At 43.5% G+C, this 26,043-nt stretch overlaps 15 pseudogenes; all 15 read right to left on the reverse strand.

Annotated features, from left to right (window-relative positions):
* Positions 1 to 1,099: 1,099 nt before the first annotated feature.
* On the reverse strand, positions 1,100 to 1,363 carry LOC130319666 (U2 spliceosomal RNA; annotated as a pseudogene).
* Positions 1,364 to 2,836: 1,473 nt separating this feature from the next.
* LOC130319667 (U2 spliceosomal RNA) lies at positions 2,837 to 3,100 on the reverse strand (annotated as a pseudogene).
* Positions 3,101 to 4,573: 1,473 nt separating this feature from the next.
* Positions 4,574 to 4,837, reverse strand: LOC130319668 (U2 spliceosomal RNA; annotated as a pseudogene).
* Positions 4,838 to 6,311: 1,474 nt separating this feature from the next.
* Positions 6,312 to 6,575, reverse strand: LOC130319693 (U2 spliceosomal RNA; annotated as a pseudogene).
* A 1,473-nt stretch (positions 6,576 to 8,048) lies between these two features.
* On the reverse strand, positions 8,049 to 8,312 carry LOC130319670 (U2 spliceosomal RNA; annotated as a pseudogene).
* A 1,473-nt stretch (positions 8,313 to 9,785) lies between these two features.
* LOC130319671 (U2 spliceosomal RNA) lies at positions 9,786 to 10,049 on the reverse strand (annotated as a pseudogene).
* Positions 10,050 to 11,523: 1,474 nt separating this feature from the next.
* On the reverse strand, positions 11,524 to 11,787 carry LOC130319672 (U2 spliceosomal RNA; annotated as a pseudogene).
* A 1,474-nt stretch (positions 11,788 to 13,261) lies between these two features.
* On the reverse strand, positions 13,262 to 13,526 carry LOC130319690 (U2 spliceosomal RNA; annotated as a pseudogene).
* A 1,473-nt stretch (positions 13,527 to 14,999) lies between these two features.
* Positions 15,000 to 15,264, reverse strand: LOC130319691 (U2 spliceosomal RNA; annotated as a pseudogene).
* Positions 15,265 to 16,731: 1,467 nt separating this feature from the next.
* On the reverse strand, positions 16,732 to 16,995 carry LOC130319673 (U2 spliceosomal RNA; annotated as a pseudogene).
* A 1,473-nt stretch (positions 16,996 to 18,468) lies between these two features.
* Positions 18,469 to 18,732, reverse strand: LOC130319675 (U2 spliceosomal RNA; annotated as a pseudogene).
* A 1,469-nt stretch (positions 18,733 to 20,201) lies between these two features.
* LOC130319676 (U2 spliceosomal RNA) lies at positions 20,202 to 20,465 on the reverse strand (annotated as a pseudogene).
* Positions 20,466 to 21,932: 1,467 nt separating this feature from the next.
* On the reverse strand, positions 21,933 to 22,196 carry LOC130319677 (U2 spliceosomal RNA; annotated as a pseudogene).
* Positions 22,197 to 23,670: 1,474 nt separating this feature from the next.
* LOC130319678 (U2 spliceosomal RNA) lies at positions 23,671 to 23,934 on the reverse strand (annotated as a pseudogene).
* A 1,473-nt stretch (positions 23,935 to 25,407) lies between these two features.
* LOC130319679 (U2 spliceosomal RNA) lies at positions 25,408 to 25,671 on the reverse strand (annotated as a pseudogene).
* Between the last annotated feature and the right edge of the window lie 372 nt (positions 25,672 to 26,043).

The raw sequence follows: 26,043 nt of genomic DNA on the forward strand, positions 1-26,043 counted from the left end.
CGACATGGAATAACACCAACTGTAACGATAAACTGAAAATTAACAGTATAAACCTGCATCATTTTGGACTCTGGTATTTGCTGAATCCGGGTGACCTGACAATCGATGGTGGTGCCGCTGGTGATTCTGGCCTTCTTGGAATCTGTTGGGCCTATGTGTTAGCTCACACATCACTCTGGTATCCATGGTAACTACCACAACATGGTCATCTGCAGTTTACATCTAGCCCGTGGCATTGAATGGCATTTTAAAAGTGCTAAGGGTCCTGGTGCAATAATCCTCCCATGAGGATCAGCCTCAACGGCTTTGTAGATTGCACTCATGTCAGCAACTCCATATACATTTTTTTTTCTTCATGCTTCTTTCTTCATCCTTTTTTCTTTCTGTCATTCAGACTTTCATTCATTCGATCTCTCTCACTCACTTGCTTTAACTCATTTGTTCTCACTCACTCACTCACTCACTCACTCAATCACTCACTCACTCATTCACTCTCACTCACTCTCACTCTCTCACTCACTCGCTCACTAAGTCAGTCTCTCTCTCTCTCTCTCTCTTTTTCTTTTTATATATATTTTTTTCCGTCTTCTTCTTCTTCTTCTTCTTCAGACCCTGTCATAGCACTAATGCCTTTCCAATACCACCAGCAGATGGAGACACTCCATTGCAACATTGGTTGTGAGCAGCAGTTTCTAAAAACAAATGCCTCACGGCGGATTTCCCATCCATCAATGTATGGTAAATTTTGTTTTTATCATTCACTGACCACAGAAACCAATGCATGGTCAAGCAACAGCAATGACACACCCTTGTGTATAGGCATGAGACCCTCATGTCATTTAACAGGATTCAGCACCACCCACAAGACAGCTACCTGTCATGTCATGTCAAACCTGCACAGGTGTGCTAGATTATTATTATTTAGTTTTATTTTATTTTTTTACACCAATCAGTGTGCAAACATGGTCATTAAAACGCTAAATGAATAGACGTTCATAAACCAGTCAGTGCAACTCATCATTTTGGTCTCCAATTCTCAAACTCAAATTCTCACCCACGGAGGATTAAATGAGAATCTTTCTTGTTTAACACTGGAATGGGGTGGTGCACTGTTCACTACCCGAAGATACTGCCACATCGGGTCAATGCATAGGGCGACAGAAGCAAGCTTCCAAATCAGCTCCCTTTCTCAAAAATCCATTTAATTTATGGTCCCCAGATAGGGAACGTATGTATCAGTATGTGCTCACAAGTCACCCAAGTGCAAGTATTCACACAAAAAAAAACGTGCCTCAGGATGCGATCTGTCGCAAGATCCTTTCTTTTTTTACACTTGATCTAAGCCAAAAGGCCTAGAGGGGATAACCGGGAAAGGGGTGGACCCAACCATGTCCCCTTCATGAGCACTCACATTACTCATAGGAATGGAAGGAAGGCTGGCAGCCAACCAGCCTCCCATACACTTTCTGGGTGGGTGGCAGTCAGCCACCCATACATACATACAGCACAGGCTAAACCCACATCATCACTTAAAAAAAGGACAGGCGACCATTGCACTCTGATGGAGCATTTAGCAATGCAATCCATAGCCTGGCTTTTGCCTGAACCCCCATCACTCCTCCTCTTGCATATAAGACAATATTTCAGATCTGCATATGAAAACAACACGCCTACCTTTGTTGCACATAGCTGCCTGCCTGTCTCTAGTTACCCCACTGGCTGTAGCTGCGTCCCTTCCGACATGGAATAACACCAACTGTAACGATAAACTGAAAATTAACAGTATAAACCTGCATCATTTTGGACTCTGGTATTTGCTGAATCCGGGTGACCTGACAATCGATGGTGGTGCCGCTGGTGATTCTGGCCTTCTTGGAATCTGTTGGGCCTATGTGTTAGCTCACACATCACTCTGGTATCCATGGTAACTACCACAACATGGTCATCTGCAGTTTACATCTAGCCCGTGGCATTGAATGGCATTTTAAAAGTGCTAAGGGTCCTGGTGCAATAATCCTCCCATGAGGATCAGCCTCAACGGCTTTGTAGATTGCACTCATGTCAGCAACTCCATATACATTTTTTTTTCTTCATGCTTCTTTCTTCATCCTTTTTTCTTTCTGTCATTCAGACTTTCATTCATTCGATCTCTCTCACTCACTTGCTTTAACTCATTTGTTCTCACTCACTCACTCACTCACTCACTCAATCACTCACTCACTCATTCACTCTCACTCACTCTCACTCTCTCACTCACTCGCTCACTAAGTCAGTCTCTCTCTCTCTCTCTCTCTTTTTCTTTTTATATATATTTTTTTCCGTCTTCTTCTTCTTCTTCTTCTTCAGACCCTGTCATAGCACTAATGCCTTTCCAATACCACCAGCAGATGGAGACACTCCATTGCAACATTGGTTGTGAGCAGCAGTTTCTAAAAACAAATGCCTCACGGCGGATTTCCCATCCATCAATGTATGGTAAATTTTGTTTTTATCATTCACTGACCACAGAAACCAATGCATGGTCAAGCAACAGCAATGACACACCCTTGTGTATAGGCATGAGACCCTCATGTCATTTAACAGGATTCAGCACCACCCACAAGACAGCTACCTGTCATGTCATGTCAAACCTGCACAGGTGTGCTAGATTATTATTATTTAGTTTTATTTTATTTTTTTACACCAATCAGTGTGCAAACATGGTCATTAAAACGCTAAATGAATAGACGTTCATAAACCAGTCAGTGCAACTCATCATTTTGGTCTCCAATTCTCAAACTCAAATTCTCACCCACGGAGGATTAAATGAGAATCTTTCTTGTTTAACACTGGAATGGGGTGGTGCACTGTTCACTACCCGAAGATACTGCCACATCGGGTCAATGCATAGGGCGACAGAAGCAAGCTTCCAAATCAGCTCCCTTTCTCAAAAATCCATTTAATTTATGGTCCCCAGATAGGGAACGTATGTATCAGTATGTGCTCACAAGTCACCCAAGTGCAAGTATTCACACAAAAAAAAACGTGCCTCAGGATGCGATCTGTCGCAAGATCCTTTCTTTTTTTACACTTGATCTAAGCCAAAAGGCCTAGAGGGGATAACCGGGAAAGGGGTGGACCCAACCATGTCCCCTTCATGAGCACTCACATTACTCATAGGAATGGAAGGAAGGCTGGCAGCCAACCAGCCTCCCATACACTTTCTGGGTGGGTGGCAGTCAGCCACCCATACATACATACAGCACAGGCTAAACCCACATCATCACTTAAAAAAAGGACAGGCGACCATTGCACTCTGATGGAGCATTTAGCAATGCAATCCATAGCCTGGCTTTTGCCTGAACCCCCATCACTCCTCCTCTTGCATATAAGACAATATTTCAGATCTGCATATGAAAACAACACGCCTACCTTTGTTGCACATAGCTGCCTGCCTGTCTCTAGTTACCCCACTGGCTGTAGCTGCGTCCCTTCCGACATGGAATAACACCAACTGTAACGATAAACTGAAAATTAACAGTATAAACCTGCATCATTTTGGACTCTGGTATTTGCTGAATCCGGGTGACCTGACAATCGATGGTGGTGCCGCTGGTGATTCTGGCCTTCTTGGAATCTGTTGGGCCTATGTGTTAGCTCACACATCACTCTGGTATCCATGGTAACTACCACAACATGGTCATCTGCAGTTTACATCTAGCCCGTGGCATTGAATGGCATTTTAAAAGTGCTAAGGGTCCTGGTGCAATAATCCTCCCATGAGGATCAGCCTCAACGGCTTTGTAGATTGCACTCATGTCAGCAACTCCATATACATTTTTTTTTCTTCATGCTTCTTTCTTCATCCTTTTTTCTTTCTGTCATTCAGACTTTCATTCATTCGATCTCTCTCACTCACTTGCTTTAACTCATTTGTTCTCACTCACTCACTCACTCACTCACTCAATCACTCACTCACTCATTCACTCTCACTCACTCTCACTCTCTCACTCACTCGCTCACTAAGTCAGTCTCTCTCTCTCTCTCTCTCTTTTTCTTTTTATATATATTTTTTTCCGTCTTCTTCTTCTTCTTCTTCTTCAGACCCTGTCATAGCACTAATGCCTTTCCAATACCACCAGCAGATGGAGACACTCCATTGCAACATTGGTTGTGAGCAGCAGTTTCTAAAAACAAATGCCTCACGGCGGATTTCCCATCCATCAATGTATGGTAAATTTTGTTTTTATCATTCACTGACCACAGAAACCAATGCATGGTCAAGCAACAGCAATGACACACCCTTGTGTATAGGCATGAGACCCTCATGTCATTTAACAGGATTCAGCACCACCCACAAGACAGCTACCTGTCATGTCATGTCAAACCTGCACAGGTGTGCTAGATTATTATTATTTAGTTTTATTTTATTTTTTTACACCAATCAGTGTGCAAACATGGTCATTAAAACGCTAAATGAATAGACGTTCATAAACCAGTCAGTGCAACTCATCATTTTGGTCTCCAATTCTCAAACTCAAATTCTCACCCACGGAGGATTAAATGAGAATCTTTCTTGTTTAACACTGGAATGGGGTGGTGCACTGTTCACTACCCGAAGATACTGCCACATCGGGTCAATGCATAGGGCGACAGAAGCAAGCTTCCAAATCAGCTCCCTTTCTCAAAAATCCATTTAATTTATGGTCCCCAGATAGGGAACGTATGTATCAGTATGTGCTCACAAGTCACCCAAGTGCAAGTATTCACACAAAAAAAAACGTGCCTCAGGATGCGATCTGTCGCAAGATCCTTTCTTTTTTTACACTTGATCTAAGCCAAAAGGCCTAGAGGGGATAACCGGGAAAGGGGTGGACCCAACCATGTCCCCTTCATGAGCACTCACATTACTCATAGGAATGGAAGGAAGGCTGGCAGCCAACCAGCCTCCCATACACTTTCTGGGTGGGTGGCAGTCAGCCACCCATACATACATACAGCACAGGCTAAACCCACATCATCACTTAAAAAAAGGACAGGCGACCATTGCACTCTGATGGAGCATTTAGCAATGCAATCCATAGCCTGGCTTTTGCCTGAACCCCCATCACTCCTCCTCTTGCATATAAGACAATATTTCAGATCTGCATATGAAAACAACACGCCTACCTTTGTTGCACATAGCTGCCTGCCTGTCTCTAGTTACCCCACTGGCTGTAGCTGCGTCCCTTCCGACATGGAATAACACCAACTGTAACGATAAACTGAAAATTAACAGTATAAACCTGCATCATTTTGGACTCTGGTATTTGCTGAATCCGGGTGACCTGACAATCGATGGTGGTGCCGCTGGTGATTCTGGCCTTCTTGGAATCTGTTGGGCCTATGTGTTAGCTCACACATCACTCTGGTATCCATGGTAACTACCACAACATGGTCATCTGCAGTTTACATCTAGCCCGTGGCATTGAATGGCATTTTAAAAGTGCTAAGGGTCCTGGTGCAATAATCCTCCCATGAGGATCAGCCTCAACGGCTTTGTAGATTGCACTCATGTCAGCAACTCCATATACATTTTTTTTTCTTCATGCTTCTTTCTTCATCCTTTTTTCTTTCTGTCATTCAGACTTTCATTCATTCGATCTCTCTCACTCACTTGCTTTAACTCATTTGTTCTCACTCACTCACTCACTCACTCACTCAATCACTCACTCACTCATTCACTCTCACTCACTCTCACTCTCTCACTCACTCGCTCACTAAGTCAGTCTCTCTCTCTCTCTCTCTTTTTCTTTTTATATATATTTTTTTCCGTCTTCTTCTTCTTCTTCTTCTTCTTCAGACCCTGTCATAGCACTAATGCCTTTCCAATACCACCAGCAGATGGAGACACTCCATTGCAACATTGGTTGTGAGCAGCAGTTTCTAAAAACAAATGCCTCACGGCGGATTTCCCATCCATCAATGTATGGTAAATTTTGTTTTTATCATTCACTGACCACAGAAACCAATGCATGGTCAAGCAACAGCAATGACACACCCTTGTGTATAGGCATGAGACCCTCATGTCATTTAACAGGATTCAGCACCACCCACAAGACAGCTACCTGTCATGTCATGTCAAACCTGCACAGGTGTGCTAGATTATTATTATTTAGTTTTATTTTATTTTTTTACACCAATCAGTGTGCAAACATGGTCATTAAAACGCTAAATGAATAGACGTTCATAAACCAGTCAGTGCAACTCATCATTTTGGTCTCCAATTCTCAAACTCAAATTCTCACCCACGGAGGATTAAATGAGAATCTTTCTTGTTTAACACTGGAATGGGGTGGTGTACTGTTCACTACCCGAAGATACTGCCACATCGGGTCAATGCATAGGGCGACAGAAGCAAGCTTCCAAATCAGCTCCCTTTCTCAAAAATCCATTTAATTTATGGTCCCCAGATAGGGAACGTATGTATCAGTATGTGCTCACAAGTCACCCAAGTGCAAGTATTCACACAAAAAAAAACGTGCCTCAGGATGCGATCTGTCGCAAGATCCTTTCTTTTTTTACACTTGATCTAAGCCAAAAGGCCTAGAGGGGATAACCGGGAAAGGGGTGGACCCAACCATGTCCCCTTCATGAGCACTCACATTACTCATAGGAATGGAAGGAAGGCTGGCAGCCAACCAGCCTCCCATACACTTTCTGGGTGGGTGGCAGTCAGCCACCCATACATACATACAGCACAGGCTAAACCCACATCATCACTTAAAAAAAGGACAGGCGACCATTGCACTCTGATGGAGCATTTAGCAATGCAATCCATAGCCTGGCTTTTGCCTGAACCCCCATCACTCCTCCTCTTGCATATAAGACAATATTTCAGATCTGCATATGAAAACAACACGCCTACCTTTGTTGCACATAGCTGCCTGCCTGTCTCTAGTTACCCCACTGGCTGTAGCTGCGTCCCTTCCGACATGGAATAACACCAACTGTAACGATAAACTGAAAATTAACAGTATAAACCTGCATCATTTTGGACTCTGGTATTTGCTGAATCCGGGTGACCTGACAATCGATGGTGGTGCCGCTGGTGATTCTGGCCTTCTTGGAATCTGTTGGGCCTATGTGTTAGCTCACACATCACTCTGGTATCCATGGTAACTACCACAACATGGTCATCTGCAGTTTACATCTAGCCCGTGGCATTGAATGGCATTTTAAAAGTGCTAAGGGTCCTGGTGCAATAATCCTCCCATGAGGATCAGCCTCAACGGCTTTGTAGATTGCACTCATGTCAGCAACTCCATATACATTTTTTTTTCTTCATGCTTCTTTCTTCATCCTTTTTTCTTTCTGTCATTCAGACTTTCATTCATTCGATCTCTCTCACTCACTTGCTTTAACTCATTTGTTCTCACTCACTCACTCACTCACTCACTCAATCACTCACTCACTCATTCACTCTCACTCACTCTCACTCTCTCACTCACTCGCTCACTAAGTCAGTCTCTCTCTCTCTCTCTCTCTTTTTCTTTTTATATATATTTTTTTCCGTCTTCTTCTTCTTCTTCTTCTTCAGACCCTGTCATAGCACTAATGCCTTTCCAATACCACCAGCAGATGGAGACACTCCATTGCAACATTGGTTGTGAGCAGCAGTTTCTAAAAACAAATGCCTCACGGCGGATTTCCCATCCATCAATGTATGGTAAATTTTGTTTTTATCATTCACTGACCACAGAAACCAATGCATGGTCAAGCAACAGCAATGACACACCCTTGTGTATAGGCATGAGACCCTCATGTCATTTAACAGGATTCAGCACCACCCACAAGACAGCTACCTGTCATGTCATGTCAAACCTGCACAGGTGTGCTAGATTATTATTATTTAGTTTTATTTTATTTTTTTACACCAATCAGTGTGCAAACATGGTCATTAAAACGCTAAATGAATAGACGTTCATAAACCAGTCAGTGCAACTCATCATTTTGGTCTCCAATTCTCAAACTCAAATTCTCACCCACGGAGGATTAAATGAGAATCTTTCTTGTTTAACACTGGAATGGGGTGGTGCACTGTTCACTACCCGAAGATACTGCCACATCGGGTCAATGCATAGGGCGACAGAAGCAAGCTTCCAAATCAGCTCCCTTTCTCAAAAATCCATTTAATTTATGGTCCCCAGATAGGGAACGTATGTATCAGTATGTGCTCACAAGTCACCCAAGTGCAAGTATTCACACAAAAAAAAACGTGCCTCAGGATGCGATCTGTCGCAAGATCCTTTCTTTTTTTACACTTGATCTAAGCCAAAAGGCCTAGAGGGGATAACCGGGAAAGGGGTGGACCCAACCATGTCCCCTTCATGAGCACTCACATTACTCATAGGAATGGAAGGAAGGCTGGCAGCCAACCAGCCTCCCATACACTTTCTGGGTGGGTGGCAGTCAGCCACCCATACATACATACAGCACAGGCTAAACCCACATCATCACTTAAAAAAAGGACAGGCGACCATTGCACTCTGATGGAGCATTTAGCAATGCAATCCATAGCCTGGCTTTTGCCTGAACCCCCATCACTCCTCCTCTTGCATATAAGACAATATTTCAGATCTGCATATGAAAACAACACGCCTACCTTTGTTGCACATAGCTGCCTGCCTGTCTCTAGTTACCCCACTGGCTGTAGCTGCGTCCCTTCCGACATGGAATAACACCAACTGTAACGATAAACTGAAAATTAACAGTATAAACCTGCATCATTTTGGACTCTGGTATTTGCTGAATCCGGGTGACCTGACAATCGATGGTGGTGCCGCTGGTGATTCTGGCCTTCTTGGAATCTGTTGGGCCTATGTGTTAGCTCACACATCACTCTGGTATCCATGGTAACTACCACAACATGGTCATCTGCAGTTTACATCTAGCCCGTGGCATTGAATGGCATTTTAAAAGTGCTAAGGGTCCTGGTGCAATAATCCTCCCATGAGGATCAGCCTCAACGGCTTTGTAGATTGCACTCATGTCAGCAACTCCATATACATTTTTTTTTCTTCATGCTTCTTTCTTCATCCTTTTTTCTTTCTGTCATTCAGACTTTCATTCATTCGATCTCTCTCACTCACTTGCTTTAACTCATTTGTTCTCACTCACTCACTCACTCACTCACTCAATCACTCACTCACTCATTCACTCTCACTCACTCTCACTCTCTCACTCACTCGCTCACTAAGTCAGTCTCTCTCTCTCTCTCTCTCTTTTTCTTTTTATATATATTTTTTTCCGTCTTCTTCTTCTTCTTCTTCTTCAGACCCTGTCATAGCACTAATGCCTTTCCAATACCACCAGCAGATGGAGACACTCCATTGCAACATTGGTTGTGAGCAGCAGTTTCTAAAAACAAATGCCTCACGGCGGATTTCCCATCCATCAATGTATGGTAAATTTTGTTTTTATCATTCACTGACCACAGAAACCAATGCATGGTCAAGCAACAGCAATGACACACCCTTGTGTATAGGCATGAGACCCTCATGTCATTTAACAGGATTCAGCACCACCCACAAGACAGCTACCTGTCATGTCATGTCAAACCTGCACAGGTGTGCTAGATTATTATTATTTAGTTTTATTTTATTTTTTTACACCAATCAGTGTGCAAACATGGTCATTAAAACGCTAAATGAATAGACGTTCATAAACCAGTCAGTGCAACTCATCATTTTGGTCTCCAATTCTCAAACTCAAATTCTCACCCACGGAGGATTAAATGAGAATCTTTCTTGTTTAACACTGGAATGGGGTGGTGCACTGTTCACTACCCGAAGATACTGCCACATCGGGTCAATGCATAGGGCGACAGAAGCAAGCTTCCAAATCAGCTCCCTTTCTCAAAAATCCATTTAATTTATGGTCCCCAGATAGGGAACGTATGTATCAGTATGTGCTCACAAGTCACCCAAGTGCAAGTATTCACACAAAAAAAAACGTGCCTCAGGATGCGATCTGTCGCAAGATCCTTTCTTTTTTTACACTTGATCTAAGCCAAAAGGCCTAGAGGGGATAACCGGGAAAGGGGTGGACCCAACCATGTCCCCTTCATGAGCACTCACATTACTCATAGGAATGGAAGGAAGGCTGGCAGCCAACCAGCCTCCCATACACTTTCTGGGTGGGTGGCAGTCAGCCACCCATACATACATACAGCACAGGCTAAACCCACATCATCACTTAAAAAAAGGACAGGCGACCATTGCACTCTGATGGAGCATTTAGCAATGCAATCCATAGCCTGGCTTTTGCCTGAACCCCCATCACTCCTCCTCTTGCATATAAGACAATATTTCAGATCTGCATATGAAAACAACACGCCTACCTTTGTTGCACATAGCTGCCTGCCTGTCTCTAGTTACCCCACTGGCTGTAGCTGCGTCCCTTCCGACATGGAATAACACCAACTGTAACGATAAACTGAAAATTAACAGTATAAACCTGCATCATTTTGGACTCTGGTATTTGCTGAATCCGGGTGACCTGACAATCGATGGTGGTGCCGCTGGTGATTCTGGCCTTCTTGGAATCTGTTGGGCCTATGTGTTAGCTCACACATCACTCTGGTATCCATGGTAACTACCACAACATGGTCATCTGCAGTTTACATCTAGCCCGTGGCATTGAATGGCATTTTAAAAGTGCTAAGGGTCCTGGTGCAATAATCCTCCCATGAGGATCAGCCTCAACGGCTTTGTAGATTGCACTCATGTCAGCAACTCCATATACATTTTTTTTTCTTCATGCTTCTTTCTTCATCCTTTTTTCTTTCTGTCATTCAGACTTTCATTCATTCGATCTCTCTCACTCACTTGCTTTAACTCATTTGTTCTCACTCACTCACTCACTCACTCACTCAATCACTCACTCACTCATTCACTCTCACTCACTCTCACTCTCTCACTCACTCGCTCACTAAGTCAGTCTCTCTCTCTCTCTCTCTTTTTCTTTTTATATATATTTTTTTCCGTCTTCTTCTTCTTCTTCTTCTTCTTCAGACCCTGTCATAGCACTAATGCCTTTCCAATACCACCAGCAGATGGAGACACTCCATTGCAACATTGGTTGTGAGCAGCAGTTTCTAAAAACAAATGCCTCACGGCGGATTTCCCATCCATCAATGTATGGTAAATTTTGTTTTTATCATTCACTGACCACAGAAACCAATGCATGGTCAAGCAACAGCAATGACACACCCTTGTGTATAGGCATGAGACCCTCATGTCATTTAACAGGATTCAGCACCACCCACAAGACAGCTACCTGTCATGTCATGTCAAACCTGCACAGGTGTGCTAGATTATTATTATTTAGTTTTATTTTATTTTTTTACACCAATCAGTGTGCAAACATGGTCATTAAAACGCTAAATGAATAGACGTTCATAAACCAGTCAGTGCAACTCATCATTTTGGTCTCCAATTCTCAAACTCAAATTCTCACCCACGGAGGATTAAATGAGAATCTTTCTTGTTTAACACTGGAATGGGGTGGTGCACTGTTCACTACCCGAAGATACTGCCACATCGGGTCAATGCATAGGGCGACAGAAGCAAGCTTCCAAATCAGCTCCCTTTCTCAAAAATCCATTTAATTTATGGTCCCCAGATAGGGAACGTATGTATCAGTATGTGCTCACAAGTCACCCAAGTGCAAGTATTCACACAAAAAAAAACGTGCCTCAGGATGCGATCTGTCGCAAGATCCTTTCTTTTTTTACACTTGATCTAAGCCAAAAGGCCTAGAGGGGATAACCGGGAAAGGGGTGGACCCAACCATGTCCCCTTCATGAGCACTCACATTACTCATAGGAATGGAAGGAAGGCTGGCAGCCAACCAGCCTCCCATACACTTTCTGGGTGGGTGGCAGTCAGCCACCCATACATACATACAGCACAGGCTAAACCCACATCATCACTTAAAAAAAGGACAGGCGACCATTGCACTCTGATGGAGCATTTAGCAATGCAATCCATAGCCTGGCTTTTGCCTGAACCCCCATCACTCCTCCTCTTGCATATAAGACAATATTTCAGATCTGCATATGAAAACAACACGCCTACCTTTGTTGCACATAGCTGCCTGCCTGTCTCTAGTTACCCCACTGGCTGTAGCTGCGTCCCTTCCGACATGGAATAACACCAACTGTAACGATAAACTGAAAATTAACAGTATAAACCTGCATCATTTTGGACTCTGGTATTTGCTGAATCCGGGTGACCTGACAATCGATGGTGGTGCCGCTGGTGATTCTGGCCTTCTTGGAATCTGTTGGGCCTATGTGTTAGCTCACACATCACTCTGGTATCCATGGTAACTACCACAACATGGTCATCTGCAGTTTACATCTAGCCCGTGGCATTGAATGGCATTTTAAAAGTGCTAAGGGTCCTGGTGCAATAATCCTCCCATGAGGATCAGCCTCAACGGCTTTGTAGATTGCACTCATGTCAGCAACTCCATATACATTTTTTTTTCTTCATGCTTCTTTCTTCATCCTTTTTTCTTTCTGTCATTCAGACTTTCATTCATTCGATCTCTCTCACTCACTTGCTTTAACTCATTTGTTCTCACTCACTCACTCACTCACTCACTCAATCACTCACTCACTCATTCACTCTCACTCACTCTCACTCTCTCACTCACTCGCTCACTAAGTCAGTCTCTCTCTCTCTCTCTCTTTTTCTTTTTATATATATTTTTTTCCGTCTTCTTCTTCTTCTTCTTCTTCTTCAGACCCTGTCATAGCACTAATGCCTTTCCAATACCACCAGCAGATGGAGACACTCCATTGCAACATTGGTTGTGAGCAGCAGTTTCTAAAAACAAATGCCTCACGGCGGATTTCCCATCCATCAATGTATGGTAAATTTTGTTTTTATCATTCACTGACCACAGAAACCAATGCATGGTCAAGCAACAGCAATGACACACCCTTGTGTATAGGCATGAGACCCTCATGTCATTTAACAGGATTCAGCACCACCCACAAGACAGCTACCTGTCATGTCATGTCAAACCTGCACAGGTGTGCTAGATTATTATTATTTAGTTTTATTTTATTTTTTTACACCAATCAGTGTGCAAACATGGTCATTAAAACGCTAAATGAATAGACGTTCATAAACCAGTCAGTGCAACTCATCATTTTGGTCTCCAATTCTCAAACTCAAATTCTCACCCACGGAGGATTAAATGAGAATCTTTCTTGTTTAACACTGGAATGGGGTGGTGCACTGTTCACTACCCGAAGATACTGCCACATCGGGTCAATGCATAGGGCGACAGAAGCAAGCTTCCAAATCAGCTCCCTTTCTCAAAAATCCATTTAATTTATGGTCCCCAGATAGGGAACGTATGTATCAGTATGTGCTCACAAGTCACCCAAGTGCAAGTATTCACACAAAAAAAAAACGTGCCTCAGGATGCGATCTGTCGCAAGATCCTTTCTTTTTTTACACTTGATCTAAGCCAAAAGGCCTAGAGGGGATAACCGGGAAAGGGGTGGACCCAACCATGTCCCCTTCATGAGCACTCACATTACTCATAGGAATGGAAGGAAGGCTGGCAGCCAACCAGCCTCCCATACACTTTCTGGGTGGGTGGCAGTCAGCCACCCATACATACATACAGCACAGGCTAAACCCACATCATCACTTAAAAAAAGGACAGGCGACCATTGCACTCTGATGGAGCATTTAGCAATGCAATCCATAGCCTGGCTTTTGCCTGAACCCCCATCACTCCTCCTCTTGCATATAAGACAATATTTCAGATCTGCATATGAAAACAACACGCCTACCTTTGTTGCACATAGCTGCCTGCCTGTCTCTAGTTACCCCACTGGCTGTAGCTGCGTCCCTTCCGACATGGAATAACACCAACTGTAACGATAAACTGAAAATTAACAGTATAAACCTGCATCATTTTGGACTCTGGTATTTGCTGAATCCGGGTGACCTGACAATCGATGGTGGTGCCGCTGGTGATTCTGGCCTTCTTGGAATCTGTTGGGCCTATGTGTTAGCTCACACATCACTCTGGTATCCATGGTAACTACCACAACATGGTCATCTGCAGTTTACATCTAGCCCGTGGCATTGAATGGCATTTTAAAAGTGCTAAGGGTCCTGGTGCAATAATCCTCCCATGAGGATCAGCCTCAACGGCTTTGTAGATTGCACTCATGTCAGCAACTCCATATACATTTTTTTTTCTTCATGCTTCTTTCTTCATCCTTTTTTCTTTCTGTCATTCAGACTTTCATTCATTCGATCTCTCTCACTCACTTGCTTTAACTCATTTGTTCTCACTCACTCACTCACTCACTCACTCAATCACTCACTCACTCATTCACTCTCACTCACTCTCACTCTCTCACTCACTCGCTCACTAAGTCAGTCTCTCTCTCTCTCTCTCTCTTTTTCTTTTTATATATATTTTTTTCCGTCTTCTTCTTCTTCTTCTTCTTCAGACCCTGTCATAGCACTAATGCCTTTCCAATACCACCAGCAGATGGAGACACTCCATTGCAACATTGGTTGTGAGCAGCAGTTTCTAAAAACAAATGCCTCACGGCGGATTTCCCATCCATCAATGTATGGTAAATTTTGTTTTTATCATTCACTGACCACAGAAACCAATGCATGGTCAAGCAACAGCAATGACACACCCTTGTGTATAGGCATGAGACCCTCATGTCATTTAACAGGATTCAGCACCACCCACAAGACAGCTACCTGTCATGTCATGTCAAACCTGCACAGGTGTGCTAGATTATTATTATTTAGTTTTATTTTATTTTTTTACACCAATCAGTGTGCAAACATGGTCATTAAAACGCTAAATGAATAGACGTTCATAAACCAGTCAGTGCAACTCATCATTTTGGTCTCCAATTCTCAAACTCAAATTCTCACCCACGGAGGATTAAATGAGAATCTTTCTTGTTTAACACTGGAATGGGGTGGTGCACTGTTCACTACCCGAAGATACTGCCACATCGGGTCAATGCATAGGGCGACAGAAGCAAGCTTCCAAATCAGCTCCCTTTCTCAAAAATCCATTTAATTTATGGTCCCCAGATAGGGAACGTATGTATCAGTATGTGCTCACAAGTCACCCAAGTGCAAGTATTCACACAAAAAAAAAACGTGCCTCAGGATGCGATCTGTCGCAAGATCCTTTCTTTTTTTACACTTGATCTAAGCCAAAAGGCCTAGAGGGGATAACCGGGAAAGGGGTGGACCCAACCATGTCCCCTTCATGAGCACTCACATTACTCATAGGAATGGAAGGAAGGCTGGCAGCCAACCAGCCTCCCATACACTTTCTGGGTGGGTGGCAGTCAGCCACCCATACATACATACAGCACAGGCTAAACCCACATCATCACTTAAAAAAAGGACAGGCGACCATTGCACTCTGATGGAGCATTTAGCAATGCAATCCATAGCCTGGCTTTTGCCTGAACCCCCATCACTCCTCCTCTTGCATATAAGACAATATTTCAGATCTGCATATGAAAACAACACGCCTACCTTTGTTGCACATAGCTGCCTGCCTGTCTCTAGTTACCCCACTGGCTGTAGCTGCGTCCCTTCCGACATGGAATAACACCAACTGTAACGATAAACTGAAAATTAACAGTATAAACCTGCATCATTTTGGACTCTGGTATTTGCTGAATCCGGGTGACCTGACAATCGATGGTGGTGCCGCTGGTGATTCTGGCCTTCTTGGAATCTGTTGGGCCTATGTGTTAGCTCACACATCACTCTGGTATCCATGGTAACTACCACAACATGGTCATCTGCAGTTTACATCTAGCCCGTGGCATTGAATGGCATTTTAAAAGTGCTAAGGGTCCTGGTGCAATAATCCTCCCATGAGGATCAGCCTCAACGGCTTTGTAGATTGCACTCATGTCAGCAACTCCATATACATTTTTTTTTCTTCATGCTTCTTTCTTCATCCTTTTTTCTTTCTGTCATTCAGACTTTCATTCATTCGATCTCTCTCACTCACTTGCTTTAACTCATTTGTTCTCACTCACTCACTCACTCACTCACTCAATCACTCACTCACTCATTCACTCTCACTCACTCTCTCACTCACTCGCTCACTAAGTCAGTCTCTCTCTCTCTCTCTCTCTTTTTCTTTTTATATATATTTTTTTCCGTCTTCTTCTTCTTCTTCTTCTTCAGACCCTGTCATAGCACTAATGCCTTTCCAATACCACCAGCAGATGGAGACACTCCATTGCAACATTGGTTGTGAGCAGCAGTTTCTAAAAACAAATGCCTCACGGCGGATTTCCCATCCATCAATGTATGGTAAATTTTGTTTTTATCATTCACTGACCACAGAAACCAATGCATGGTCAAGCAACAGCAATGACACACCCTTGTGTATAGGCATGAGACCCTCATGTCATTTAACAGGATTCAGCACCACCCACAAGACAGCTACCTGTCATGTCATGTCAAACCTGCACAGGTGTGCTAGATTATTATTATTTAGTTTTATTTTATTTTTTTACACCAATCAGTGTGCAAACATGGTCATTAAAACGCTAAATGAATAGACGTTCATAAACCAGTCAGTGCAACTCATCATTTTGGTCTCCAATTCTCAAACTCAAATTCTCACCCACGGAGGATTAAATGAGAATCTTTCTTGTTTAACACTGGAATGGGGTGGTGCACTGTTCACTACCCGAAGATACTGCCACATCGGGTCAATGCATAGGGCGACAGAAGCAAGCTTCCAAATCAGCTCCCTTTCTCAAAAATCCATTTAATTTATGGTCCCCAGATAGGGAACGTATGTATCAGTATGTGCTCACAAGTCACCCAAGTGCAAGTATTCACACAAAAAAAAACGTGCCTCAGGATGCGATCTGTCGCAAGATCCTTTCTTTTTTTACACTTGATCTAAGCCAAAAGGCCTAGAGGGGATAACCGGGAAAGGGGTGGACCCAACCATGTCCCCTTCATGAGCACTCACATTACTCATAGGAATGGAAGGAAGGCTGGCAGCCAACCAGCCTCCCATACACTTTCTGGGTGGGTGGCAGTCAGCCACCCATACATACATACAGCACAGGCTAAACCCACATCATCACTTAAAAAAAGGACAGGCGACCATTGCACTCTGATGGAGCATTTAGCAATGCAATCCATAGCCTGGCTTTTGCCTGAACCCCCATCACTCCTCCTCTTGCATATAAGACAATATTTCAGATCTGCATATGAAAACAACACGCCTACCTTTGTTGCACATAGCTGCCTGCCTGTCTCTAGTTACCCCACTGGCTGTAGCTGCGTCCCTTCCGACATGGAATAACACCAACTGTAACGATAAACTGAAAATTAACAGTATAAACCTGCATCATTTTGGACTCTGGTATTTGCTGAATCCGGGTGACCTGACAATCGATGGTGGTGCCGCTGGTGATTCTGGCCTTCTTGGAATCTGTTGGGCCTATGTGTTAGCTCACACATCACTCTGGTATCCATGGTAACTACCACAACATGGTCATCTGCAGTTTACATCTAGCCCGTGGCATTGAATGGCATTTTAAAAGTGCTAAGGGTCCTGGTGCAATAATCCTCCCATGAGGATCAGCCTCAACGGCTTTGTAGATTGCACTCATGTCAGCAACTCCATATACATTTTTTTTTCTTCATGCTTCTTTCTTCATCCTTTTTTCTTTCTGTCATTCAGACTTTCATTCATTCGATCTCTCTCACTCACTTGCTTTAACTCATTTGTTCTCACTCACTCACTCACTCACTCACTCAATCACTCACTCACTCATTCACTCTCACTCACTCTCACTCTCTCACTCACTCGCTCACTAAGTCAGTCTCTCTCTCTCTCTCTCTCTTTTTCTTTTTATATATATTTTTTTCCGTCTTCTTCTTCTTCTTCTTCTTCAGACCCTGTCATAGCACTAATGCCTTTCCAATACCACCAGCAGATGGAGACACTCCATTGCAACATTGGTTGTGAGCAGCAGTTTCTAAAAACAAATGCCTCACGGCGGATTTCCCATCCATCAATGTATGGTAAATTTTGTTTTTATCATTCACTGACCACAGAAACCAATGCATGGTCAAGCAACAGCAATGACACACCCTTGTGTATAGGCATGAGACCCTCATGTCATTTAACAGGATTCAGCACCACCCACAAGACAGCTACCTGTCATGTCATGTCAAACCTGCACAGGTGTGCTAGATTATTATTATTTAGTTTTATTTTATTTTTTTACACCAATCAGTGTGCAAACATGGTCATTAAAACGCTAAATGAATAGACGTTCATAAACCAGTCAGTGCAACTCATCATTTTGGTCTCCAATTCTCAAACTCAAATTCTCACCCACGGAGGATTAAATGAGAATCTTTCTTGTTTAACACTGGAATGGGGTGGTGCACTGTTCACTACCCGAAGATACTGCCACATCGGGTCAATGCATAGGGCGACAGAAGCAAGCTTCCAAATCAGCTCCCTTTCTCAAAAATCCATTTAATTTATGGTCCCCAGATAGGGAACGTATGTATCAGTATGTGCTCACAAGTCACCCAAGTGCAAGTATTCACACAAAAAAAAACGTGCCTCAGGATGCGATCTGTCGCAAGATCCTTTCTTTTTTTACACTTGATCTAAGCCAAAAGGCCTAGAGGGGATAACCGGGAAAGGGGTGGACCCAACCATGTCCCCTTCATGAGCACTCACATTACTCATAGGAATGGAAGGAAGGCTGGCAGCCAACCAGCCTCCCATACACTTTCTGGGTGGGTGGCAGTCAGCCACCCATACATACATACAGCACAGGCTAAACCCACATCATCACTTAAAAAAAGGACAGGCGACCATTGCACTCTGATGGAGCATTTAGCAATGCAATCCATAGCCTGGCTTTTGCCTGAACCCCCATCACTCCTCCTCTTGCATATAAGACAATATTTCAGATCTGCATATGAAAACAACACGCCTACCTTTGTTGCACATAGCTGCCTGCCTGTCTCTAGTTACCCCACTGGCTGTAGCTGCGTCCCTTCCGACATGGAATAACACCAACTGTAACGATAAACTGAAAATTAACAGTATAAACCTGCATCATTTTGGACTCTGGTATTTGCTGAATCCGGGTGACCTGACAATCGATGGTGGTGCCGCTGGTGATTCTGGCCTTCTTGGAATCTGTTGGGCCTATGTGTTAGCTCACACATCACTCTGGTATCCATGGTAACTACCACAACATGGTCATCTGCAGTTTACATCTAGCCCGTGGCATTGAATGGCATTTTAAAAGTGCTAAGGGTCCTGGTGCAATAATCCTCCCATGAGGATCAGCCTCAACGGCTTTGTAGATTGCACTCATGTCAGCAACTCCATATACATTTTTTTTTCTTCATGCTTCTTTCTTCATCCTTTTTTCTTTCTGTCATTCAGACTTTCATTCATTCGATCTCTCTCACTCACTTGCTTTAACTCATTTGTTCTCACTCACTCACTCACTCACTCACTCAATCACTCACTCACTCATTCACTCTCACTCACTCTCACTCTCTCACTCACTCGCTCACTAAGTCAGTCTCTCTCTCTCTCTCTTTTTCTTTTTATATATATTTTTTTCCGTCTTCTTCTTCTTCTTCTTCTTCAGACCCTGTCATAGCACTAATGCCTTTCCAATACCACCAGCAGATGGAGACACTCCATTGCAACATTGGTTGTGAGCAGCAGTTTCTAAAAACAAATGCCTCACGGCGGATTTCCCATCCATCAATGTATGGTAAATTTTGTTTTTATCATTCACTGACCACAGAAACCAATGCATGGTCAAGCAACAGCAATGACACACCCTTGTGTATAGGCATGAGACCCTCATGTCATTTAACAGGATTCAGCACCACCCACAAGACAGCTACCTGTCATGTCATGTCAAACCTGCACAGGTGTGCTAGATTATTATTATTTAGTTTTATTTTATTTTTTTACACCAATCAGTGTGCAAACATGGTCATTAAAACGCTAAATGAATAGACGTTCATAAACCAGTCAGTGCAACTCATCATTTTGGTCTCCAATTCTCAAACTCAAATTCTCACCCACGGAGGATTAAATGAGAATCTTTCTTGTTTAACACTGGAATGGGGTGGTGCACTGTTCACTACCCGAAGATACTGCCACATCGGGTCAATGCATAGGGCGACAGAAGCAAGCTTCCAAATCAGCTCCCTTTCTCAAAAATCCATTTAATTTATGGTCCCCAGATAGGGAACGTATGTATCAGTATGTGCTCACAAGTCACCCAAGTGCAAGTATTCACACAAAAAAAAACGTGCCTCAGGATGCGATCTGTCGCAAGATCCTTTCTTTTTTTACACTTGATCTAAGCCAAAAGGCCTAGAGGGGATAACCGGGAAAGGGGTGGACCCAACCATGTCCCCTTCATGAGCACTCACATTACTCATAGGAATGGAAGGAAGGCTGGCAGCCAACCAGCCTCCCATACACTTTCTGGGTGGGTGGCAGTCAGCCACCCATACATACATACAGCACAGGCTAAACCCACATCATCACTTAAAAAAAGGACAGGCGACCATTGCACTCTGATGGAGCATTTAGCAATGCAATCCATAGCCTGGCTTTTGCCTGAACCCCCATCACTCCTCCTCTTGCATATAAGACAATATTTCAGATCTGCATATGAAAACAACACGCCTACCTTTGTTGCACATAGCTGCCTGCCTGTCTCTAGTTACCCCACTGGCTGTAGCTGCGTCCCTTCCGACATGGAATAACACCAACTGTAACGATAAACTGAAAATTAACAGTATAAACCTGCATCATTTTGGACTCTGGTATTTGCTGAATCCGGGTGACCTGACAATCGATGGTGGTGCCGCTGGTGATTCTGGCCTTCTTGGAATCTGTTGGGCCTATGTGTTAGCTCACACATCACTCTGGTATCCATGGTAACTACCACAACATGGTCATCTGCAGTTTACATCTAGCCCGTGGCATTGAATGGCATTTTAAAAGTGCTAAGGGTCCTGGTGCAATAATCCTCCCATGAGGATCAGCCTCAACGGCTTTGTAGATTGCACTCATGTCAGCAACTCCATATACATTTTTTTTTCTTCATGCTTCTTTCTTCATCCTTTTTTCTTTCTGTCATTCAGACTTTCATTCATTCGATCTCTCTCACTCACTTGCTTTAACTCATTTGTTCTCACTCACTCACTCACTCACTCACTCAATCACTCACTCACTCATTCACTCTCACTCACTCTCACTCTCTCACTCACTCGCTCACTAAGTCAGTCTCTCTCTCTCTCTCTCTCTTTTTCTTTTTATATATATTTTTTTCCGTCTTCTTCTTCTTCTTCAGACCCTGTCATAGCACTAATGCCTTTCCAATACCACCAGCAGATGGAGACACTCCATTGCAACATTGGTTGTGAGCAGCAGTTTCTAAAAACAAATGCCTCACGGCGGATTTCCCATCCATCAATGTATGGTAAATTTTGTTTTTATCATTCACTGACCACAGAAACCAATGCATGGTCAAGCAACAGCAATGACACACCCTTGTGTATAGGCATGAGACCCTCATGTCATTTAACAGGATTCAGCACCACCCACAAGACAGCTACCTGTCATGTCATGTCAAACCTGCACAGGTGTGCTAGATTATTATTATTTAGTTTTATTTTATTTTTTTACACCAATCAGTGTGCAAACATGGTCATTAAAACGCTAAATGAATAGACGTTCATAAACCAGTCAGTGCAACTCATCATTTTGGTCTCCAATTCTCAAACTCAAATTCTCACCCACGGAGGATTAAATGAGAATCTTTCTTGTTTAACACTGGAATGGGGTGGTGCACTGTTCACTACCCGAAGATACTGCCACATCGGGTCAATGCATAGGGCGACAGAAGCAAGCTTCCAAATCAGCTCCCTTTCTCAAAAATCCATTTAATTTATGGTCCCCAGATAGGGAACGTATGTATCAGTATGTGCTCACAAGTCACCCAAGTGCAAGTATTCACACAAAAAAAAACGTGCCTCAGGATGCGATCTGTCGCAAGATCCTTTCTTTTTTTACACTTGATCTAAGCCAAAAGGCCTAGAGGGGATAACCGGGAAAGGGGTGGACCCAACCATGTCCCCTTCATGAGCACTCACATTACTCATAGGAATGGAAGGAAGGCTGGCAGCCAACCAGCCTCCCATACACTTTCTGGGTGGGTGGCAGTCAGCCACCCATACATACATACAGCACAGGCTAAACCCACATCATCACTTAAAAAAAGGACAGGCGACCATTGCACTCTGATGGAGCATTTAGCAATGCAATCCATAGCCTGGCTTTTGCCTGAACCCCCATCACTCCTCCTCTTGCATATAAGACAATATTTCAGATCTGCATATGAAAACAACACGCCTACCTTTGTTGCACATAGCTGCCTGCCTGTCTCTAGTTACCCCACTGGCTGTAGCTGCGTCCCTTCCGACATGGAATAACACCAACTGTAACGATAAACTGAAAATTAACAGTATAAACCTGCATCATTTTGGACTCTGGTATTTGCTGAATCCGGGTGACCTGACAATCGATGGTGGTGCCGCTGGTGATTCTGGCCTTCTTGGAATCTGTTGGGCCTATGTGTTAGCTCACACATCACTCTGGTATCCATGGTAACTACCACAACATGGTCATCTGCAGTTTACATCTAGCCCGTGGCATTGAATGGCATTTTAAAAGTGCTAAGGGTCCTGGTGCAATAATCCTCCCATGAGGATCAGCCTCAACGGCTTTGTAGATTGCACTCATGTCAGCAACTCCATATACATTTTTTTTTCTTCATGCTTCTTTCTTCATCCTTTTTTCTTTCTGTCATTCAGACTTTCATTCATTCGATCTCTCTCACTCACTTGCTTTAACTCATTTGTTCTCACTCACTCACTCACTCACTCACTCAATCACTCACTCACTCATTCACTCTCACTCACTCTCACTCTCTCACTCACTCGCTCACTAAGTCAGTCTCTCTCTCTCTCTCTCTTTTTCTTTTTATATATATTTTTTTCCGTCTTCTTCTTCTTCTTCTTCTTCTTCAGACCCTGTCATAGCACTAATGCCTTTCCAATACCACCAGCAGATGGAGACACTCCATTGCAACATTGGTTGTGAGCAGCAGTTTCTAAAAACAAATGCCTCACGGCGGATTTCCCATCCATCAATGTATGGTAAATTTTGTTTTTATCATTCACTGACCACAGAAACCAATGCATGGTCAAGCAACAGCAATGACACACCCTTGTGTATAGGCATGAGACCCTCATGTCATTTAACAGGATTCAGCACCACCCACAAGACAGCTACCTGTCATGTCATGTCAAACCTGCACAGGTGTGCTAGATTATTATTATTTAGTTTTATTTTATTTTTTTACACCAATCAGTGTGCAAACATGGTCATTAAAACGCTAAATGAATAGACGTTCATAAACCAGTCAGTGCAACTCATCATTTTGGTCTCCAATTCTCAAACTCAAATTCTCACCCACGGAGGATTAAATGAGAATCTTTCTTGTTTAACACTGGAATGGGGTGGTGCACTGTTCACTACCCGAAGATACTGCCACATCGGGTCAATGCATAGGGCGACAGAAGCAAGCTTCCAAATCAGCTCCCTTTCTCAAAAATCCATTTAATTTATGGTCCCCAGATAGGGAACGTATGTATCAGTATGTGCTCACAAGTCACCCAAGTGCAAGTATTCACACAAAAAAAAACGTGCCTCAGGATGCGATCTGTCGCAAGATCCTTTCTTTTTTTACACTTGATCTAAGCCAAAAGGCCTAGAGGGGATAACCGGGAAAGGGGTGGACCCAACCATGTCCCCTTCATGAGCACTCACATTACTCATAGGAATGGAAGGAAGGCTGGCAGCCAACCAGCCTCCCATACACTTTCTGGGTGGGTGGCAGTCAGCCACCCATACATACATACAGCACAGGCTAAACCCACATCATCACTTAAAAAAAGGACAGGCGACCATTGCACTCTGATGGAGCATTTAGCAATGCAATCCATAGCCTGGCTTTTGCCTGAACCCCCATCACTCCTCCTCTTGCATATAAGACAATATTTCAGATCTGCATATGAAAACAACACGCCTACCTTTGTTGCACATAGCTGCCTGCCTGTCTCTAGTTACCCCACTGGCTGTAGCTGCGTCCCTTCCGACATGGAATAACACCAACTGTAACGATAAACTGAAAATTAACAGTATAAACCTGCATCATTTTGGACTCTGGTATTTGCTGAATCCGGGTGACCTGACAATCGATGGTGGTGCCGCTGGTGATTCTGGCCTTCTTGGAATCTGTTGGGCCTATGTGTTAGCTCACACATCACTCTGGTATCCATGGTAACTACCACAACATGGTCATCTGCAGTTTACATCTAGCCCGTGGCATTGAATGGCATTTTAAAAGTGCTAAGGGTCCTGGTGCAATAATCCTCCCATGAGGATCAGCCTCAACGGCTTTGTAGATTGCACTCATGTCAGCAACTCCATATACATTTTTTTTTCTTCATGCTTCTTTCTTCATCCTTTTTTCTTTCTGTCATTCAGACTTTCATTCATTCGATCTCTCTCACTCACTTGCTTTAACTCATTTGTTCTCACTCACTCACTCACTCACTCACTCAATCACTCACTCACTCATTCACTCTCACTCACTCTCACTCTCTCACTCACTCGCTCACTAAGTCAGTCTCTCTCTCTCTCTCTCTCTTTTTCTTTTTATATATATTTTTTTCCGTCTTCTTCTTCTTCTTCTTCTTCAGACCCTGTCATAGCACTAATGCCTTTCCAATACCACCAGCAGATGGAGACACTCCATTGCAACATTGGTTGTGAGCAGCAGTTTCTAAAAACAAATGCCTCACGGCGGATTTCCCATCCATCAATGTATGGTAAATTTTGTTTTTATCATTCACTGACCACAGAAACCAATGCATGGTCAAGCAACAGCAATGACACACCCTTGTGTATAGGCATGAGACCCTCATGTCATTTAACAGGATTCAGCACCACCCACAAGACAGCTACCTGTCATGTCATGTCAAACCTGCACAGGTGTGCTAGATTATTATTATTTAGTTTTATTTTATTTTTTTACACCAATCAGTGTGCAAACATGGTCATTAAAACGCTAAATGAATAGACGTTCATAAACCAGTCAGTGCAACTCATCATTTTGGTCTCCAATTCTCAAACTCAAATTCTCACCCACGGAGGATTAAATGAGAATCTTTCTTGTTTAACACTGGAATGGGGTGGTGCACTGTTCACTACCCGAAGATACTGCCACATCGGGTCAATGCATAGGGCGACAGAAGCAAGCTTCCAAATCAGCTCCCTTTCTCAAAAATCCATTTAATTTATGGTCCCCAGATAGGGAACGTATGTATCAGTATGTGCTCACAAGTCACCCAAGTGCAAGTATTCACACAAAAAAAAACGTGCCTCAGGATGCGATCTGTCGCAAGATCCTTTCTTTTTTTACACTTGATCTAAGCCAAAAGGCCTAGAGGGGATAACCGGGAAAGGGGTGGACCCAACCATGTCCCCTTCATGAGCACTCACATTACTCATAGGAATGGAAGGAAGGCTGGCAGCCAACCAGCCTCCCATACACTTTCTGGGTGGGTGGCAGTCAGCCACCCATACATACATACAGCACAGGCTAAACCCACATCATCACTTAAAAAAAGGACAGGCGACCATTGCACTCTGATGGAGCATTTAGCAATGCAATCCATAGCCTGGCTTTTGCCTGAACCCCCATCACTCCTCCTCTTGCATATAAGACAATATTTCAGATCTGCATATGAAAACAACACGCCTACCTTTGTTGCACATAGCTGCCTGCCTGTCTCTAGTTACCCCACTGGCTGTAGCTGCGTCCCT

This window comes from Hyla sarda, unplaced genomic scaffold (assembly GCF_029499605.1).
Source record: "Hyla sarda isolate aHylSar1 unplaced genomic scaffold, aHylSar1.hap1 scaffold_2152, whole genome shotgun sequence".
NCBI classification, from domain to species: domain Eukaryota; kingdom Metazoa; phylum Chordata; class Amphibia; order Anura; family Hylidae; genus Hyla; species Hyla sarda.